This window comes from Typopeltis vanoorti, chromosome 17 (genome assembly GCF_054136105.1).
Source record: "Typopeltis vanoorti isolate ZY-2024b chromosome 17, IOZ_Tvanoo_1.0, whole genome shotgun sequence".
In the NCBI taxonomy this organism is placed as follows: domain Eukaryota; kingdom Metazoa; phylum Arthropoda; class Arachnida; order Uropygi; family Thelyphonidae; genus Typopeltis; species Typopeltis vanoorti.
This window is the reverse complement of record NC_143565.1, coordinates 12,357,611-12,374,808: the sequence shown is the minus strand read 5'-3', so window position 1 is coordinate 12,374,808 and position 17,198 is coordinate 12,357,611.

Sequence of the window (17,198 nt, the reverse complement as noted above, 5' to 3'; positions counted from 1 at the left end):
GCAGAGGTCTTCCCTACAATGCTCCCCCACCTAACACATCACCCCCTATTCTCCTTGCCCCCTCTCCTCCAGAAGATGTCTGCTCAGCCTAGTGGAGATAAGCAAGCTCATCTCTTGCAGATATCTTTTAGTGATGTCACCTCCAAGTGATACTGATAACTTTGGAGGAAAAAAATAGCATTAGGTTGTCGAAGTGAAAGGGTAGTCAAGAGAGTGACAGAGGTCCTCCCTGCAATGCTCTGCCCCCCCTCTCCTACAGAAGATGTCTGCTCAGTCTCCAAGTGATATTGATAACTTTTTAGTAAAAAAAATTTAAAAAATGCGTTTTTTATTTTTTTCCCCTAAAAAGTTATCAGTATCAATTGGAGGTGACATCACTAAAAGGTATCCACAAATGATGAGCTCGGCCTCAGATGTCTGCTCAGCCACATCTCCAAGAGGCTGAGCAGACATCTTCTGGAGGAGAGGGGGGGTGAGGTGGAGTATTGCAGGGAAGACCCCTGTCACCCACTTGTCTACCATTGCACTTCCACCACTTAATGCTTTTTTTCCTTCCAAAGTTATCAGTATCAGTTGGAGGTCATATCACTAAAAGATATCTGCAAAAGATGAGCTTGCTCATCTCCACTAGGCTGAGCAGACATCTTCTGGAGGAGAGGGGGGGGGAGAATAGGGAATGATGAGGTTAGGTGGGGGAGCATTGCAGGGAAGACCTCTGTTACCCTCTTGACAACCTTTTCTCTTCCACCACCTAATGCTATTTTTTATTTTTATTTTTTCCCATCCCAACAGTTTCGTACATATGAGTGAGAGAAATAATCACATGGTCTAATATCAAAAACACTTTTTGAGGATAAAATACTTAACATAATAAGGACAAATAATATAGAATACCCTTCGAACCACAGAGATAAGATTTGCCCTATGATGTCTCAAAGTAAGATAATCTTCCATCAACATCATATCCAACAGCATGTAGAAGCATGTCGTGAATCATCTGTGTGAAAGTTTCATTTTGGAAGGAACGGTCAGGGTTAAGGGTCAGGTAAACAGTACTATAAGAAAAAACAAACGAGTCAAGTGTCTTTGCAGTTACGGCAATTCGTTCATCCCATGCAGCTATCATATTGTGTTGTGGTGATTGGTATCCAGGAAAGTAAAGTAAAATAATGGGTGAGCCACAAAAGTCATTGAAATTTTCTTTCTTCAGGAAAATAGCATGAGACAAAACTCTTCACCTAGCTCTAAAAGGATGGAAACCGATTATTATTTTAGAAGACACATAAATTTGATGTATTTATCCAGGACCACTTGGGAAAAGTTACGAAGGGAGTGGTCTGATATCCTCGGCTACTTGCAAAGAAGATTTGACTATGAAATGGACCTCGGTGAGTGTTATATTCTGAAATGCCAAGATGGGGAACTAATACTTGATGATACAGGAGCTGATGGAAGTAAAGTTTTTTCTATTAGTTTTGAAGAAGCTGAGAGATTTTCACCAAAAATGTATGACATTGATAATCATTTACTATTTAAGGAAACTGAATTACCATCATTTGGTATCATGGGGAAAATTATCCCTAATCATTTAAATTCATCAATGGTAAAATTAGACTTTGAAGATTTTATCCGATTCGATAAAGATTCTTTATTTTGGGACATTTACGAACATTTTATAAAAACTGTTTGTGTATATTTGGTTGCAAATGAATACACAGCATGTTTAGGGAGGCATGGTGTCATTTCCAGACTGACACAATATCAAATTTATTGAAGTGTGCTTACCATGGTATCTGATTTAAAAACACTTTTGCATGACCAGCTATTTTGATGTAATATAACCAAGAAACAGTGAGAAACAAAAATTTGATTCATTGAACTCTTTGGAAAATGTTGAGTCTAAACTAAATATTGTGAAATATTTTTAGGTATTACATGTTTCGTAATACCTAAAACTATTTTAGGTATTATGGATTTTTCTCAGTCAAAATACTTGTAAATAGTATTTCAGCAAAATAAAATATGTATTTGTGAACTTAAATGAACAAAGATGTGTGCTTTTGTTGTTGTGTTTTTCCACAGTGAATTTTTTACTCAGTTATTCTGATTAGAACTTGATACTTAAATGCACAACTTTTTATCTTAATGCAATTCTGTTTAATTATTTAAAAAAATCACAACTGTGAAATTAATGCCACGAATGAGTAAAAGTGTTGAAAACTGATATCCATGTATTGATTATTTTAGAAATTGTATAATGCTACCTATTGACGTTGTTTGAGTTATCTGAAAACGATTCGTTCACATAATCGAAAATCTGAACTGTTAGAATTTGGTTGTTTTACAGAGAGAGAACAGATAATTAACCCAAATTATCTGTTCTCTCTCTTGGTGTAGAAAAAAAATTTGTACTCTCCAGATAACACATACAAATTTTACCTTTTCCCACACAAAGTAAGACAAAAACACACCAACAGTATATCCAATAGTATGTGAAAGTATGTCATTGAGTCATCTGTGCAAAAGGTTCAGTTTTGAAGGAATGGTCAGGGTTGGGCATGGTAAGTGTAAACTATACAAAAATCCAATAGAGTCCAGTGACTTTGGACTTAAGGTAATCGTTCATCCACTGCAGCTGCTGTTTTGTGTTTGGTAATGTAAAAATAATGGGTGAGCCACAAATTCTTTGAAAGTTTTTTTGTGAAAAGTTCTAATTGTTTAGAATTTTGGAAATGAAATTTACAATAAAGTATATGATCAGAGCTAATAATCAATGAAATAATAATAATAATAAATAACTATTTATTTGTGATGCCATATGAAGTAATCTAAGAAGAAGAAGAATGAAGGAAAACGATTATGAAAAATCAACAGTGGGTGAAAAATACGAATTTTGAGTTATCATTGGGATAATTGATTGCCAATTTCTTTTGAATAAGTGTTCAAATTTATTTCCTAAAGAAATTTGTATTTCTGATGGAATTGTTGTAAGATATGCATTGGCAAAATCACCTTGTAGTTCGAAAGATTTACCTGAAAGAGTTAAAAATACAGAATTCTTGGTTAATAAAATATAACCATCAGCTGAAGTGGGCAATTGGTTCACTATCTCTGAACATCTAAGAAATTGGATGATAGAATCAACATGGAAATATCAAATATTACTCGCCAAAGGAAGAGAAAAATCAAAAACATTAACGAGGTTTATAGGGAGGCCTGATCTTGAATTTAATGAAAGTGGATGCCTAAAACATGAAAACATAATGTGTGCTTTTAAATGCTTTTGGAAACATAATGAAAGATTCTGTGCTTTTAATAATTCTCAGAAGTATATGATTTGGTTTCAAAAAAATAAATATGAAACCCTTAATTTGACTACAGTTATAAATTCCTAACGATCACCAATTTTTTTTCAATTTATTTATTTTCTGTATTGTTAGATTTAGTAAATACAATTTGTAAATAATATTTCATTGAAATAAAATGTGTAAATTTAAATGAACAAATTGGATGCCATTGATGTGTTATGCAAATTTAAGAAAGACGAAAACATTTGTTTTATTCACTGAATTAAAAGTCTTATTTGTTCATGCAAACCCTCAAATATTTCAAGAAACTATCAACTATTGGAAGCAAAAGGAATAAATGGGTATTAAATTAATAGCCAGAATTTTAGCGAAGAAGATTTCACCTGAAAAGTTACAATACTGTAAGAATTTGGCTATTTTATTTTACAGACCCATTTGATAACGATATTACAGTCAAATAAAACTAATACAGAAATTAACAAGCTATATATTACAGAGCTAAAAAAAACTATTCAGCATTAGAATTACATTTACCAAAAACATATGAGCAGTAATTATTGAAATTACAAATATCAATTGTTATGTTTAAGTTAAAAAAAAATAAGTTACATTTCTTTCCAGAATGGGAACATCTTGATAATATATGTAAGTTTTTTTTTTAACTTAAACATAACAATTGATATCTGTAATTTCAATAATCACTCCTCGTGTGTTTTGGTAAACGTAATTCTAATACTGAATAGTTTTTTTTTTCATAAGAATAATCATAGGGTACATATTAGAGTATCAACATGGATACATTAGCGACTTGTCATGTCTAATGTGTGTGTGTGTGTGTGTATGTGTGTTTGAGGGACACAGTATATAATTAATTTATTCAGAAAAGCTCGAAAGAATGCCGCCATCACGACTTTCTCTAAGAACTCCCACCCTTTAACAGGAAACAAATATCCCAAAATGTACTGGAAATTAGTACTACCACCTATAGAAGAAAAAAAAACTGTGTGTTTGAGTGACATAGCATATAATTAAATTATACAGAAAACCCTCGAAACTGCGAATTTCCAAATTCATAACGTCACGATTCTTATCTCAATAACATCGCTCACAATTCCATAGCCAAACCAAAACACCATGGGATGTCCCTGACAGACGGGGGTCCCCCCAACGAAATTCCAAACATTCCAAACTCTATAATAACAAACATCCACGTCACGATTCTTGATCTGGTCAGAAGTGTCCCACCAATCACGACACGATTCCTTATACATTAATATATCTCCCTTTCCATTCAAAATAACAACATCACTTATTTACAACTAACAAATGACGTCACTTATCTTCATCTGACAACAACAAACATTCACCTCACGATCCTTATCTTATCTTGATCTTGATCTGGTCCCACCAATCACGACACGATTCCTTATCTCTAATATATCTCCCTTTTCCATTCAAAACAACAACGTCACTTATTTACAACTAAACAAATGACGTCACTTATTTACAAATAACAAATGACATCACTTATCTTCATCTGATAACAATGAACATTCACGTCATGATCCCTTATCTGATCTTGATCTTCATCTGGTTCTAAGTGTCCCACCAAACACAACACGAATCCTTATCTCTACCATCACCCATAATTCCATACGTGAACCAAAATACAAGAACTCACGTGACTCACACATATGCCCCCAGGGAAATTCCAAACATTCCAATCTCATGACTTCACGCCCACAATGACGTCAAATAATGACGTCGGTCAACGACGTCACGATTCCTTATCTTATCTTGATATTGATCTGGTTCAAAGCGCCTGGACTACTACTAATGCTTGTTCTGCTAACAACCATTATTTATCAAAACACTTGAGAATAGAACATGATTTACACTTTATTGTTGTTTGGAGTGTGAAATTAAAGATGCCGAAATTCATTTTATTTGATGATCCTTGTATACTGGTTTGAAAATTTATCAGGCTATTTTCATAACCTGTACATGGTTAATTGTGGTTTAGAAAATATTCATTACTTATTAAATGAAAGCATATTCGTGGAAGAAAGTGCGTCTCAAGGCCCGTTATGGAAGAGTAAGCAATTAAAATATCTCAGACGGAGAAAAAAATACACATTCGAAAAGCATTTTGTATGATATCGGGGAATTTATTATTGTTCGTATTTATCTGGATAGAACCTGTTCAACAAGACTAGTAGTGAGCAGCTTCAACAATCTTTCGATTTGAAAGGAAATAGGGCTACATTACACTTTAAGTGCTTTGGAAATTTTAAAATGAAATTCATTATGCTGTAAATTGCGTTATAATTTGTTCTTGGCTTGAAATATGACAATTTTCATCTGGAAAATCAGTGGCCTCCACATACTTTGAATCTAAAGACACGAGGCTGACTTAGAAAGTCTAAAAATTTGGTAATCAGATTTTAACAAGTTAAAGAGAAAAATGTGATCTGAAAACACACATGATATTCAGGGATAGTATATTGTTCTTCACGACCTTAGTTGCCTCAATACTAAGTATTAATATATTACAAAATTATCTTTATTCAGAATTGGGGAAATTAAAAAAATACTAAGAACTGGATAGCTCGCATAAGAACTTTGATTTCTTCACCACTGTGTTTTTGGAAAACAGTTTACTTTTTCATTTTTTATTTAATTATGACCGATCAGAAATGAAACTTTTAATACTTGCCTTATCGTACCCGCAGATCTACTGTCATACCATACCTCTGATAAGAACAATTTATGGATTTTAATAAAATTTGTAGTATAGGAAATCCTTGTTAAATGACAGTTTTCATATAATATGATATCAATCTGTTTTCATATGAATATATTTACCAGGCCTCCGTTATATGTAATAGATGATTTATTTCTTTGAAAAAATCCAGTTAGTAACACGAACAAGCAATCAGCAGCTACTGCTCGAGTTTCTTCGGGTTTTGTTGTTTATTATTAACATGGTGAGGACTTGAACTTGAGAGTACTTTTTATTGCTATTATGAAAAGTTATTAGCGAAACCAGCTGGATAAATGTTGCGTGACTTGTATCGCTTAAAGTGAGTCATGCAGAATTTTTCCCTACTATGCTTAATAAAGAACCGTGATTAGAATTTTAACTTTAAAGAACGGCTGTACAGATTGCAATATATATCATGATAAAGAAAATTTGAAAGTTAAATATCTATTACATTTAATGAGTATCCTTTTCCTGCTTGTTCTTTACGATATACACTGTTTAATGCACATATGTAGTTAATAAGCCGCGTGCAGCTTGCGAGGACCTTCAAAATTTCAATTCAAAGTGTTTATTTATTTATTTATTATACAAACACCTCCTGGAGTCAAGAGACTCATCAGCCTATTTTATTTTGTGCTATACTTGCTACAATAAGATGATCACCTTACTGTTCACAGCTTCTTAAACATTGCTTTTACTTTAATATAATATAGGCATAGAAATCACTGCGATTATTTTCCTTTCTATAATTTATTAATGATATCTTACCGTACTAGACGATCTGTAAAATAGTTATTTTTATTCTACTGCGCAAAATATGAGTCATTGGCCCATATGCTAGCCAAAAGCTTGTTAGAGGACAATGCGTGAATAAAACAGGATTTATTTGTTGAATTTAATGAAGGTTTTAATGATACCGTGTATCAGCTGACCTCTTGTTTCAGTATTTTTTTTAAACTTCAAATATCGTCTTATACGCCGACATATACGGTAATTATTGAGAGCTCACACCTTGCACTGTCAGCATAGATTATCTTCAATATTTTCTGCACAGACATAACCTGAATACTTTCACACCAAAAGGTAGTTTGAAGGGACTTTGAAGTAAGAGAATATTGGTTATTGAAACCCCCTTTCACTCAAAACGCTGTTCAATCTGATTACAGAATAATTGAGAATCCCTCAAATGAGTTGCAGAAATAATAATTTCATCATTTTGTCTATTAAAACACTGAAGGAGGAAAGCATTCATTTCACTTTCAAGCACTCTTTGAAAGGGCAGGCATACACAAAAGGATATCGCAAAAGTTTTCTATATAAAAGCGCCCACAGCATGTACAAGTACAGAGAAACTGGCAACAGCGATAAATTTTCTTCTTTTTCTATCCATTTTAACCTCATCATCATAGCAACTTTTATGTATTTAAACAGCTAGAAAGGCTTTTGTTTCCTAATTTAACACTCTGATTTCATCAATGGTCAGACGACCGCAGTGATATATCAATTTTAAAATGAGATTAATTATGCAATAAACTATAGAATGGATACACTCGTTCGTATCATTTTTGGCTTATAACGTCAGATTAAAATTTTGATTTCAACTGAACTAGTACCGGATTATTCAGGAGATTTTTTTATTATTAAAACAACAGCATAATCTTTCAAATTTGATGTTATTCAAAGTCGGGATTAGCACACTTAAACCAAAAAGTAAAAACGTTTTGGTTTAAGATAAACTGAATTTAATTAGTAAATAGAAAAAATAAAAATAATATTTCCCGATGACATTCTGGAGAAACTAGGAATGAGAGATTTGGAAGGATAATTGTTAGAATTAGTTTGATTGGCGAATGGTAGTAAAAGGCTTGAAGTGTATGTGTATAATTATACACGAACTCCTCAAGGAGAGAGATGATGAATGCGCTACTACCAATAATTAACTTACCTGATTCATCTTCAATGATGACTTCGCATCACTTAAGATGAATCAGGTAAGTTAATTATTGGTAGCGTAGCATATTAAGCAAGTAACAAACGTACTTCTGTAATGTGGACGACTAACAAGTGTGGAATGCAATATACTTATATAAAAGAGAACGGGAAGTTCCTTAAATATAGACTTCGAAAAACAAAAAAAAATGTGAATCATGTCTCAAAAGTGCCAAGATAACATCGACCCCTACCGATAAACATCCAGAGACGAGTTATATTTATTAACTGGGTAGTATCTGTTGAGTGTGTTAACTGTGTGCTTCTGCTGATTTGTCTCCGTTCCAAGTGAGTTAGGAGGAAAACTTTACTAGGTAATAATCTTAATTCCGATTAATCTTAATTCTTTATTAAGCCAACATAAGTTTGCATCACCAAAACAGAAGATTTATTTATTTAGTCTCTGATTTGATCAACGTTTCCGTGGCGCAGTAGTCAGTGCAAACGACCTTTCAAATGAGAGTAAGTTAGCTGATCCAATACGCAAGTGTTAGATCCTGAATGGAGAACTTTACAAGTAAATTCTTTATTCAGGATTTAACATGATAAATATTACTAATTAAGGAGATACCTGCAGATCAGCTAATAACTATGAAAAATTTCTTTATGTTATGTGATAATGTGTAGTCCATATGTGCCATATATTGAAATTTATCCCTGTATAACTGAAATGAGAAGCAGAGAATTTTGTGTCAGAATAGTAAGAATTATGTAAGGAAATTGTTAAGTTATTTGTAAATCCCATTAAGATGTCTAGTACATTACGAAATTTCCAGAAAGATAATAAGTAGTAATCCGGAATAATCATGTATAATCTGTACGATCGAGGGTAGCGATGGAGGCTGTACCTACGCGGAAAGTGACGTCAGAACGACTACTTGGAATAGGGTAACCTAACAGATTAGGGAGAGTGTAGGATCACCCAAAGGACATGAACGATGGAGTTCATGGTTAAAAAAAAAAAACATCGAATAGAGGGCGTCCGAAAGGGTTAATAAAAGACGATGTGCGCCATATTACAAGGCTTTTTTTTTTCTTCTTCGGTTCCTGGATTTCAGTTTTAGGAGTTTTGTCGGGGGATTCGTGAGAGAGCGGTGGGTCGACTACTGTGATGTCGGACGACGAGGGCTATTCTTGAGAACGCTTGAGGATTTCCAAGCGAAGCTGATCGCGTTACGACGGCCTATGCAGAATCGAGCCTTCGAATAAAGTCCCATTGAGGAGAACGGAGAAAATTTCCTGCAGAGCGATAGATAGCACGCCAATTACTGGAAATGATTCAAAGAAAAGCGTAGTGCATCATCAGGCGCAAAGACGGCCGATAACTATACAGTAAGGTAATCCAGATCTACATGAGATGGCGGCATGAAATCTGAAAGGATCCGGTAATGTAAAGAATTTCATTCTATGTTAAAAATCGCTTAAAAGAATAAGGAATTTGTGTATACTGTAAACTAAGGACACTAATAGAGAACTTTTAAGTGAGAATTTGCTTGAATTAGTTAAGACCCCGTAGAACAAAGAAGAATTGTTGATAGGCAGTATTTTGATTGAGAATGGCTAGGCATGACTAATGGAATTTAGAATTAAGATGGTTATTGATAGAGTATTAATGAAAGTGTTCAATGCGTGTTCTGTGAATAACTTGTGAAAGGAATTATATCCTAGTAGTGTTATACTTACACTTAATCTCATCCTTTTGTAATTGAAGGATTCAGCTTACTCAAATTCATTGCTGTGATTTAGTATGAACCTTGACTTAGAGTGAGTTTTGTTCTATTCGAATTTTCTTCACTGTAAATGTTTTATGCTTTTCCAATAAACATGTTTTGTACCTTATACCTGAGTTTATGCCTGATTACGAATTCAAACCACCACTTATGAAATAGAACCTTTTGGCGGGAAGGAATTAGATATTATTGCTTAAGGGAGATTCAGGCCACGACTGCTAACTGAATCTGCACAGCGCTAGCGTGAGATTAATAATTGTGCGAATCCCTTTTGAATTTAGAATTGTTTCTCTGAACAAGAGTCTCTTCTGTTATAGGATATTGGCTGCCGCAGCATAATATAAATTTTGCCAATATCCGAAAAGGAAATAGTACTGAAAATATTTTAAGGGCACAACAGTAGATTAGAAAGCGGGCTATTTAGAGGTAGAACAAGGTAAAATATAGTGACAAGTAACGACATAACACAAGTAATAGAATATTTCTGCTAGAAATTCAGGTTACCTCTTGACTGCAAAACAGACAAACAAACTGGAGAACACACGAATTTAACAGATATAATATATCTAGCATTACAACCGTAGTTGTTTCCGTCATTTTTATAATATAATCATCATTATCATGCCTATCAAGGATTTAGGCCTAGCAAATTAAAAAATTTAAAAAATTTTTAATTTTTTAATGTTCCGGCCTTAGAAATCATCGTTGAATCGTTTAAGAGGACGTCCTGGTTTTCTTTTTCCTAATGGCTTGTACTTTAAGGCTTGTTTTGGTAATCTTTCTGTTTTCATTCTTTGAATGTGTTCCATCCATCTATGTTTATATTTTTTAATTTTTTCTATTACTGGTTCTTGGTTTAATTCTTTCATAATTTCTTCGTTTCTTTTGTGATCAAATAGAGTACACTTTGCAGTTTTTCTCATAAACTTCATTTCTGCTGTTGTTAATCTTTGTTTGTCTTTTTGTTTTATTGTCCAGATTTCGCTTCCATACATTAAGACTGGTAGGGCTTATGTATTGTATACTTTTAGTCTGGTCTGTTTTTGAACTAGGTTTGGTTTAAATATAGAGTTAATTACACCTGTTATTTTTAAATATTTCGCAATTTTTAGGTTTATATCTTTTTCATTTTCATATGTGATCATACATCCTAGGTAGTTAAACGAATTCAGCTGTTCTAAGATCTTGTTATCTATTACTATTTTAGTTCTTGGATCTTCTCCTTTAAAAGGCCATAGTTTTTGATTTTTCTGTTGACAGTATCATACCATAATCTTTGGCTATCTCATTTAGATCTAAAATAGCTTTCTGTAAGTTATCTTCAGAATTTGTAATTATTAATTGGTCGTCGGAAAAAAGGAGAAGGTTTAATACCTTGATGGAAATTTTTATTCCATTTTATTATTATTTCATTTAGGTAAATATTAAAAAGTGTTGCTGAGAGGGGACATACCTATCGGACTCCTTGGTATATCTCTCTCGCATATGATGGCTCGTGGTTTAATCTTATTTGTATTTGATTATTTTCATATATGCTTATGATAACTTTTAGGATATTATTTGGTATTTGTCTTTTTATAATATAATAATGTATATAACCAATACTCCATGCTGATTTTACTGAACTTAAGTTTATTCCATCGATAAAGGCAATCGTCGAACAAAACGACACAGAAAGGTAAGACACTGTGATGCCTCTTTTCTATCAAGCAGTATTCATCTGATTTGAATACCTAGCTCGTATTAATGTCTTATTTTTTTACATATTTCTTAACAAATGTTGCAAACGGCTGACGTAAAAAATGATACGATACGCCTACAAATATTTTAGCGCTAAAACTTCTAATGGGTGCCAACTTAGATGTGCTTGGTTGAAAATAATGATTTTTAATCTATAATAATGATTTTTAGCCCAGTATGGTTTGGTTGTTCAACGTTATTTATTTTGGGTGAATGGCAAAAGTCTTCCGAAATAAACTACATCTTGGTTTATAGTAATGAGTGATTCATTAAGTTGCAGTAGACATCGAGGCTATTAAAAGGATCATGGCTTTTTATTTGATAAATAATAATAACAACGATGGTAGTAATTTAAAATGTCACTTTTGGCAAATTGACGTTGGCAACTCTCTGCATAAATTTATAAGCATCATTCGGTGCTATACTCATCATCACCATCACCACGACCACTCGAGATTTTTTCGCTGCTTCCTGTGTAGAGGGTTATAGCATCAAGTTCGGTCATTTTCGCTGAAGAATCGCATTCAATTGTTGGTTTCAGTTCCTAAAACACCACAAATCGACATGATGAAAAATGGACACGTTGACAATACGAAATTTTCTTATTAATATTAAAAAAAAGAGTGAAATCATTTGGATAGTTATTCCTTACAAGTCATTTTATTATGGTCTTTTAAGATTGTTTAATTTTATATATTTCTATTTTAATGCGATTCTTGAAAATTCACACAAAAGAACCAGATTTTATATCCAGTATAAATAAATGAAAATTACACTGATATTCATAAACACGAAAAGATAATATTATAATTCATAATATAACTGTTATTAATAAAGTCGCTTTTTCTACATCTTTTTATTTGTTTATTATTTTTTTAAATCTACATTTGATACGAGTTATAAATCTAGCTTAACTTAAATAATTTAAATACGAATTATATTTGATAAAATATTGAAATACATTGGAGAAATTTAAAATATCTTGGTTACTGAATTCGCATGTCGGGTGAATTGAAGTTTCAATATATTTTAAGGGTCAAAGCTGTATAACTGAGAGGAGGCCTCCACATAGCCTTTAAAGTAATGCGGAGAACCAACCAGGGCTTCTGACCTAATGTCCAATCCTCACCTTCTCGTGGTACACCCTGTTGGGTATCTACTTTGATACTGAACGAACGAGATGGGCTGGCAATTTGGGTTTAGCCGACCAAATTGTATTCTTATTGGTTAAACCAAAATAAAAAATGATGGTACAACATGACAAAATTTCATGCCGGCTGGGGCGTCGTCCAGTTAAACAAGGCCCCCGTTGTTTTCTCCAGGGAACCAGGGCGAACAGTGAAAAGTCAGCTACTGGAACAAATCTGAAAGCACACCTCAACTCAACATCACCAGAGTTAAAGATCGGTACTATCAACATAAGAAGCCTGAATGGCAAAGAAATGGAGCTAGCCGAGGAATTAGATAAGTACCAGATCGACATAATAGGGGTGACTGAAACAAAAAAGACCAAAACTGGTGAGATCTTTCTGAGCAATAAATACAAAATGTTATATTCATGCAATGACAATCAAGGAAAAGAAGAAGTAGCCATAGTATTCAACACAAAATATGAGGCTAATCTTCTTGAATGGCAGTCAGTCTCAAGTAAAGTAATGTGGCCAAATATGAGAATGGGGAACTGGACAATGAGACTTATTTGTGCCTATGGTCCCACAGGTTCTACTAAGGTAGAAGTGGAGGAATTTTTTGACGCTTTAGAAAAAGCAACTGACGCAATGAAAAAGGAAAAGTTGGTCCTTGTTGGAGATCTAAATAGCATAGTAGGAAATGATTGTGAGACATACAAAAATATTTTGGGAAAATTTGGAGAAAAGAGCAAAGCTAATAATAATGGCAAATATCTGTTGGAATTCTGCTCAGGACATGGACTGGTTATTACTAACACCATGTTCCAACATAAAAATGTGCACAAATTCACATGGAGAGAAGAGGCAAGGAATACGAAAAGTCTCATTGACTATGTTATTGTTGATAGTGATGTTTTCTCCCTGGTGCAGGACACCAGAGTGTACAGAGGATTTGAAATTGGAAGTGATCACTATTTAGTCTTGAGCAGGATAAAATTGAATTTCATATTGAAAAGAATAACATGTAAGAAAGTTTTAAAGCGAATGAAAGTTGAGCAGCTCTCAGATGTGAACTGTAGACTAAAATACACAAAGATTATTGAAAAGAAAATGAAAGAGTTTGAGAACAGGAATCAAACCTTGTAGATTCAGTGGCAAACTCTGAAAAAACATTGATTGATTCTGCCAGAGAGGCATGTGTTAAGGTTGTGTGCAAGGATAAAAAAATCAGAACTCCCTGGTGGACACAGGAAGTTAAAGAGGCAGCGAAGGAAAAGAAGAAAGCATATCAAAAGTTCCTGGCAAATAAGTCAGCTTTTACTCTTACAGAATACAGAGACAAATGTAAGAAAGCTAAACAGTGTGTAAAACTAGCTAAACAAAAGTCATGGTAGGACTTTGGCAAGAATATAGAAAATAAATATCAAGAAGGTGGGAAAATATTCTGGAGGTTGTTGAAGAAGCTTAGGAATGGAGGAAAGAGTGCTGTAAAAGGAGTTAGAGATGATAAAGGTGACATGAAAACAGAAGAAAAAGATATCCTTGAAGTATGGAGTAAATACTTTGAAAAACTGCTAAATGAAATAAGCAGTGATGACAGCACAGTGATAAAAAACACTGACCAAGCATGCAGTCAGGAATACATATCCGTACTTGAAGTAGAAAAAGCCATCAAAGGCTTGAAATGTGGAAAGGCAGCAGGAGTAGATGATATTCGACCAGAAATGCTGAAGTATGGTGGTATGAAAGTCTTACAGTGGCTGCACTGCATAATTCAGAAAGGCTGGACAGAGGGACGAATTCCAGATGATTGGAGTAGAGCTCTCATAGTACCCATGTATAAAAAGGGAAATAAAACTGAATGTGAGAATTACAGAGGTATTTCCACACTGAGTGTTCCTTGAGAAACGGTTGAGAAGAATTGTGGAAGAAAAGCTTGGTGAAGAACAAGCTGGATTCAGGCCAAATAGAGGCTGTCAGGATCAGATCTTCACTTTACGACAAATAGTCGAGAAAGCATGGGAATATAACAAAGATCTCTATTTAAGTTTTGTCGATTTGGAAAAGGCATATGACAAGGTGCCAAGTGAGAAACTATTCAATACGCTGCAGTTATATGGTGTCAATGGGGCATTATATCAAGCAATACTTAGTCTTTATTTGAGTTGTAAGTCAGCAGTTAGAATTGAAGGAAGTACAGGAAGATGGTTTAATGTTAAATCTGGTGTGAGACAAGGATGTACATTATCCCCTCTGTTATTCATTATCTATATGGATCACATTATGAAGGAAAGTGGTATTAAACCTGATATCAAAATTCGAGATGTTAATGTCAGCTCTTTGCTTCATGCGGATGATGTTATACTTCTAAATAAATCCGCTACATGTCTGCAAGATTCTCTGACTAAATTGAATAGCTGTTGTAATAGATATGGTATGAAGGTCAGCAATAAAAAGACAAAGACAATGAAAATAGGCAGAATCATTGAAAATGTCAACTGTGTTGTGAATGGAGAACTTGTGGAACAAGTAAAACACATCAGCTACTTAGGCACGATTTTTACTGAAGATGGTAAATTAAATATGGAAATAGACAACAGAATCAGCAAAGCTGGTATGGTGGGAAGTCAATTAAATAAATTCATATGGAATAAGAAAGAAATTAGTCGGAACACTAAATTAGCTGTATACAAGACAGTGTTCAAACCAGTTTTAACTTATGGATCTGAGAGCTGGGCCAGAAGTAAAATACTTGACCAAAGACTAGAGACCGCAGATATGCGAGTCCTGAGAAAGATTAGAGGCATGAACAGATGGCATCAATGGCAATATCATATTAAAAATGAGGTTACTAGGAAAGAACTTGACATTGTCAGCATCCAGGAATGCGTTAGCAGAGCTGATCTCAGGTGGTATGGTCACTTAAACAGAATGGGCGAGGAAAGATTAGCAAAACAAGTGTTCTCTGCCAGGTTGGCAGGAAAACGACCCAGAGGAAGACCAAGATATAGGTGGATTGATACGGTACAAAGTGCCTTAGAGGATAGAAATATAAGATCTGATAATGTTGGAGTCTTGACAAGTAACAGACTGATTTGGAGGAAAATTGTAGATAGGAAGTTAGTAATGATGTAATTTTTTCATGTAGTACTATCATATCCTGTACACCCCTTGAGGGTACATGGCAGGAATTTGATGATGATGATGATGATGATATATTTTTCAATAAATTAATATCTTCCCTTTTCGATTTTTTCTAAGCTCTATGGAGTGGGCCATATGATCATGTCAGTTCTTGCCGATGCAAAACTACTAGTTTTATTTATTTATTCATTAGTATGTTTCTCGCTGCATTGTCGTAGATAAGGGTAGGTCTATTCTATAATTAATTGTTCAATAACTAAAAAAAAAAATCTAAAGGAAGTTTTAAAGTGTGTCTCTTGGCATGTATCGATTGACTTCCGTTTGGACTGCGTCTGGTTGACAGCACGATCGACTTCCAACCCACGTGGTTCGAACTGTTTACAGTAAACGTTTAAATTCAAATAGTTCAAACCATGGGGTCAGAATTCTCCGCTGAATTTCGGAATCTTTCGTATATTAAAATGTAACGGTTCTCAGCGATTGTGTTACCACTCCTGCGTGCATCTATACATTTTTTAATGGTGCTTTGTTAAGATATGCGAGCGAAGTTGAGTTGGTTTTTTTTTGCGCTTGTCAACCTCAAAAAAAAAAAAAACTTCTTCAGATGGAGACTCATCTACGTGTAAAAATAATCATATTAATCCGGATTTTACCAACCTAGCATCCAAACCGAAATAATTTCTTTCGTCTTATTAAACCCCCCCCCAAATGTTTTAGATTTAACAGTTATTTAAAACACAACTAATAAGACTTACCCATAATTCTAGTGGAGGACCTTTAGTCAGATAAGTGCGAGGTTTCATAGCCAATTCTTTAAAATAGTATCCAAGTTCATGTCTGATGGATGTCACATAACTGGGGGAAAAACAATAAAAAAAGACGTCATGAATGATGCATAACAAACATCATATCAGTGATCAAATCATATTTACTTGCACAGAGTGATTCGAGGTGCTGGAAGAAAAAAAATCATCTAGGACTTTACTAACAAACACACTCTGCATTCTACAATAACGTGCGCGAATTCCATGTCGTCTTCATTAGCGATACACGTCTAGGACGGCATGACGTTGGAAGTGTACCAGCAGAAACATTACAGTGGCTGGTGTTGTCTTGGGTAGTTGGTCCTTTACGAAAATTGTCTACATCCTGATTTTAATTAGACTACCAGTCGATTCAGTTGTCCATGAGAAGAGGAATGCAACGAGCTACAACAATTTATTATTATTATTATTCATTGCAAAGCATTTCGTGGAATATGTCCAGATATAGTGAGATCATGGAAGAGAGGAAGCCAAGCGAAGTGAAATATCCTTGTTTGATCAACGAGAAAATTTATCTGACCATCTCAATATGTTTCTAAACCATGTTGATGCCTTTTTGTATGATTCGG